Source organism: Haliotis rufescens, unplaced genomic scaffold (assembly GCF_023055435.1).
Source record: "Haliotis rufescens isolate VD_foot unplaced genomic scaffold, xgHalRufe1.0.p SCAF_2, whole genome shotgun sequence".
NCBI lineage: Eukaryota > Metazoa > Mollusca > Gastropoda > Lepetellida > Haliotidae > Haliotis > Haliotis rufescens.
The window spans coordinates 6994347-7000488 of NW_025963890.1; positions in this window are offsets into that span (position 1 = coordinate 6994347).

Consider the following 6142-nt stretch of genomic DNA (forward strand, 5'->3'; position numbering starts at 1 on the left):
CTCCGGGTCAGACGATAAGTAAGGCGTGCACGTTGATTGTGAAGTATATCTGGGTCGCCGTCTACAGCGTTTTGTCTTTATAAACATCGACCTAATTAAAACACACCCAAGAGGGTAGTTTGAAACCAAACGCACTTCATGAAAAACTAAATTGCCGGGCAAAAAGCAAACTTGAACTTGGATTTGACCATAAGATGTAAATGTTATCAAACCGTTAATAGGCTGAAAACAGTCGCGAAACACTGCAAATATTGAGTAAAATATTATCGCAAATTCTGCTCCCATTTGGAGCAGTAAAACCGACATAGCTTTCTTATTATTGTTGGTTCAGTATAAAATGTTTTGTTCCAGTAAAATATAACCGCGGACATGACATAGCCTGAGTTCGGTCTGGGCATAGTCCATACTTAGCTGCAGTGAGATCGGGTACACGTTTACATGAGATACATGTACATACCTCCTGGGCCAGGTTAAAACAGTAAACAATGGCATCAAGGACTGCATTTAGAGGTTTGGCGTCTATTCTGTTTAATGCTGGCAGTGTGGCAACTCACTATGCCTTACCAAATCCCATAAATCTACGGTCATACAATGGGTACATTTGCAGGAAACGGTCATTAATATTCACGCATATTTACAAGCGGTAAAAGTAACCGTGCTTCATATAAAGTAGTGTAAATGTTATGTCACTGAAAATAACATCGTAATAGCATCGTCATTCGTCTGATCAATGTTTTATCATAAACAATTCAGAGAATAGGTCTTCAGCAACCCATGTTTGCCGTAAAAGGCGACTATGTTTGTCATAAGAGGCCACTAACAGGTTCGGGTGGTCAGGCTCGCTGACATGGTTGATGCATGCCATCGTATCCCATTTGCATAGTTCGATGTTCATGATGTCAATCACTGGATTGTCTGGTTCAGGGTCGATTTTTAACAGACAGCCGTCATATAGCTGGAATGTTGCAGATTGCGGCGTTGAACAACAAACAAATAAATCATAACAAAACCATTGACAAAATCCATACCTAGTAACAGGAAACGGAGTGACACGCCCACAGAGTGGGGTAGTGTAACAAACTAATTACCAATGTAAATATCGGGTGTGATCACCATTTGCGTAGTCACAGGCGAGGCGGCAGCGGTGCATTGGAGACACCAGATAATTTAAAACAGCATGGGGGATGTTGTCACAAATGTCATCCAGAGGTTCGCCAAACTAGTGTTCTAAGCCAGCGTTATCGGCTGGTTCTGGTGCTGCCGTTATCATCTCATCCCAGAGGGAGGGGGGGGGATCTGGAGAAACAGCCAGCTATGGAAGTACATCAAGGTTATGCTATCTCAAGATTCCTGTTACAATACGTGCAATATGTAGACGGGCATTATTCTGCTGCAACGTGACGTTACGTAACCGCATTTACACAAGGGTATTCCTCGAACGATGTCGTCCCGGAAGCGTACGCCATTCAAGTTCCCATTAACAATGATGAGTTCTCCCATGACTGTGATGCCACCCCATACCATTACACTTCCACCGCCAAACGTTAGCGTCGATAAAACGTTCTCATGGACGCCTGTAGACCCTTTCACAATCATCAGAGCTGTCCAGACCTGGAAACATCTGCGAACAGTATACTCTCCCGGTCTCGTCTTCTGAACCTCAGATACTGCCTTCACCAAGCTAGCCTGTCGGTGACGTGGAAGCATAAATGGGCGTATCGCAGGACGTCAGGGCCGGATGTTGTGCTCCCTCAAGCGTTTTGCGCCATTTCCTTTTGCAGCATATCCACGGCGCGTGATTGATTTCCAGCAAGCCGTGGCATTGCATAAGCTTGATTTACAGTAACAAAAACGTGTGTTATGAGCACCTGATAGCTGTTTACATTTAAAAAAACACGAGTGTGGATATCATGCTCCCAACAAACACGCAAACATTCAAATTATACGCCATGCATTAACAATGCACGTGCAAATTGTTAATCACGACCATAAACTCGAGGAGATATGAAGATACCGTAGTTAACTTTTTTTTGACCGGGGAGGGGGCAAATATTTGTACAAGTATCGCTTGTCCCAAACTTGTATTTTGGCAATTGCACACACACACACACCCACACCCCACACCCCACACCCCACACCCCCACACCCCGGCCCCGAGGTCCGGCTTCTAGTTTTTGGACAGAGCATATCATCCGGAGTGTAATGGAGATCATGCTTGTAATAGAGGAAATACGGTAACCGTGTAAAGTGCATGTGTTGCTACTTTGATACCGCGATAGGTTAAGGGTTAATGCATTGGCGGCTTGTCGTACTTATTACTTACTTAAGTGCTTCGGACTCTCCGGGACTACATAAATATGACTCAAACATAAGAAACAGGCCAAAACACCAACAGTCGGTTACTGTGGAAGACCTACTTGTACCTTTCACTGCACAGCCTCACATACCATCTATTTCTATTTTGTTAACAGTTGTTTTAATCAACAAGGGAATGATGTTAAGATTCATTGACTGGTTGAATAAATATGGAGTGAGTATGGTTTTACCCTACTTTTAGCAACAGTGATATCACGAAGGGGGACACCAGAAATGGGCTTCACAAATTGTACACAAAAGAGTTATCGAACCCGGGCTTTTGGAGCGAACGCTTTAACCATTAGGATAACCCGTCGGCCCTTGATAAATAGTTTTAACAATTCAAACAGACAGACAAATTTATTCGGTACTTCAGGCCACCGGCCCATAATACAATGGAAATATACTGTATATATATTTGCATGCTGAGGAGATTTAATAATGATTTACCGTTCCACACTGTGTTTCCTTTCGATGTTCATGACTTGGGAGAGAAATTTACCTAAGCCATTTATAATTTGTTCGTTTTCAGCTGACATAAGTCTTATAAAGTTCTCAATAGAGGGAGGGGTAACGAGACGCTTGGGAAAAGAGTTTCTTCTTGCTCTAGAATACTGGTCACAAATCATAAGAACATGGAATTCATCTTCAACATGGTTATGCCCCTTTGAAAAACAAAAAGTGCAGAAACGTTTATTATATGGGATGTTGTTGTGACGCCCCAGTTCAACAGCAAGTCTGAAATTATTACACCGGAACATGGCTATAAGGCTATGTTGGTAAGAAGACATATCACAAGTAATATATGATTCCACATTTAGTAATGACTTGAACTGTGATTAGTAATTGCATTTCCTTGATGATGTTAGGGAAAAGTGCCAATTTTGAGTGAGGCAGTCTTCGATTAAAATCTGTCAATCTGTTAACAATTCAAAGTTCATTGACCCCGTGAAGATCCGGGTAGAATGTGTCCCCGGCACCCGTTTGTTAAGCGTAGGAGGCGACTAAGTGGAGATTCCGTGTAAGAATTAGTCCCAAACAACCTATGCTGGTGATAAAAGGATAGGGTTGTCAGGCTCAGTGATGTAGTTGATGGTGTATAAAAACGTGTCTTGTCATGTGATCTCATGCAAGGAATCGTCAGAGATCAAAATACGTCCATGTGTCGCGGAGAGATGTCCATGCGATATGTGTGTGTTGATTGATGATTGTTCGTGTACCGGTATTTCTACACAGTGACAATAGTCATGTGGGTGTCAAAGTGTTGGATTACATCTTGTACCGTTCCATCATTTTCGAGTGTACCATAAACCCTTTTCTGCAGTAATTTTTTACTCAATATCATGTTGCGTTGATGGTTCAAGATGTGATTTTCATTTTTGTATGGCCTGGTTTTGGCATTTTGTATTTGCCACGTTAATAAAAGTAAGATTTAACGCTTAACAAAATTATTCATACAATTATTCCAAAGTCACTGTTTTGTGTGCATACACAGTTCCTAAAGCCTGATGCAGCAACTAACTCCTTCCCTTATGAGAGTGTATTGTGTACTAATGTCAATAAGGGGTTGTGTTACAAAATTTCACTCATATGATATCATTTTTGAATTAATAATTATCATCTTTTTATTCCTTTGTTTGTTGTTTAACGCCACAATCAGCAATATCCAGACAGTATCTAGTGATTGACATAATGAGCATCGATCTACACATTCGGAATACTTTAAATTATTTTTATCTCCGACTTTGAATTTGCCGCCTATTTTTGGACCGGCCATTTATTACATGGTGGGGGAGGCGGTAAGAGGTTCATGATGAAATAAAGTAATGAACATAATTACCCTCCTGGAGTACTTGTCATAGTTTTGAATGACACTCCCATGTCCTTGTACTATTAATTTTTTTCATGATCCTCCTCGAAAAGACAAAATTAAAAAAACTTTATATTAAACTTTATAATATTTTTATTATATATTTTGTTATAAAATCTCCATTTTTGTGTGACCTTCCACAAATACGTATTATCGTTTAGGGCCCTCCTTTAGAGAGCTTCCCCAGATTCCTTACGTCCCTCCCACCCCTATATTACTGGTTCCTTATATATATTTCCCATTCTTGAACAGCAGATGATTCACATCAAACTCAACCTGTGATGCAAGCCAAACAAAACCGTAAACGATTAGAAGGTTATTTGTCATTGATTTCTTGTACATGTACAAGTAACACAAACAACATCACTTTTAAATTGTTTCTGGAAAACATTATATGTCCCGTTTGAAACATGAATAAACATGTACATTAGTCTCGCTTGTCAGTAAAATTTCACATCTGTAGGTTGGCATCGTTTCAGGACAAGTGCACATGACCACTGTTTCAACAATCAAAGATAGAATCAGTGATTTACACCTTGTGGTTAATCATTGGTCATCTGTAGCCTGAAACCTAGTGTCTTGACTATCCTGCACCTTTGGGTATATATAAGGAGTCACATGTGTCAATAGCAGGGCGAGTTTCATGAGTTGAATTGTCTTGTGCAGAGGCAGAAGGTACATATATGTACGCAAACGTTCACTAGTATGGATATTTAAAAGACAGGAACTGGCCAATGAGACAGCTTGATGCTTTAACTGGTAACGATAATGATATTTACAATTGCATGTTACGCTTCCATCAATACCTTCATCGTGTTCATACATTGCTATTTAAAAACAAGGACCTAGACCGGGTCTAGATAAATTACTGGTTTGAGTTTGGTTACTGTGGTTATCCTTTCCTAATCCTTATAATATAAAGAGAGATACTTGGTGATTAACTGGCCAGTGAAGAACATTTGTATCCTGACTTCCATTCACTGTGGGCCAGTTGTATCAAGTTCTGTGCATCTAGACTCAAATATTGGGTCTTAAGCCCGAAACACGTAAGTACATTGATTATTTCAAATACCGTTTTCCAGATAACCAATTTGAATCAAAATATTCCCGAGTGTCTCTTTTCATGAATATTTTTCTTAAAGTTATAAAAAACGAAAATTCGTTATGCAAAGGGGTTGTGTTATTTAGGACAAAATAGCTAGATTAAGACATCCTCACTACTCATAACTGTCTATTTATGGCGAGCTTGTGCACTCAGTATTCGCGCACATAATCCCAAGGTTAAGAGAAACCATTGTAATAAATGTTTTCTTACTTATTGGCGTTTGCCAAACTTAGGGTAGGATTTCCACAGAACAAGATAAGGGCCCGGTTCGGTCCACAGAGTCTGCATAATTAAAGAAATGAGCACATTCTCCAGAAATCATTAAAAATGTGTGAAATACGTATATCGGAAAGAGAACTACAATTTGTACAATTAACCATATGCATGTTTCGGCTCATATTTAGAGTTTATCTTGAAATACAACCACCGGGCTTTTTCACTAAATTTAGTCGTACTTATGTATTTGATCATGTCATAAGTCTAAAACTTACAGGTGTAAGATGGGAAAAAAGGTTGGTTGTCAGACATTTTAACGTAGGTATCTGCTAATTTTGATACCACTGTTTCAAAGTTATCCACAATTTTGTAAATTGACTTTACTAGTGAGCCGAAATGGGCCCTCATCTTGACACATGCCTAAATATTGTTACAACCCGATTGTAAGAAATCTCACATAATCCATCCAATTCGGACATACGTATTTTTGAGGTAACACTAAACCTCTTCATCCATAATGTTCTAAAATTAATTGTTGGCTGGTTTCTGATGATGACATTATACTCTTTCAGGAAGAACCTCTTCAGAATCAAGAT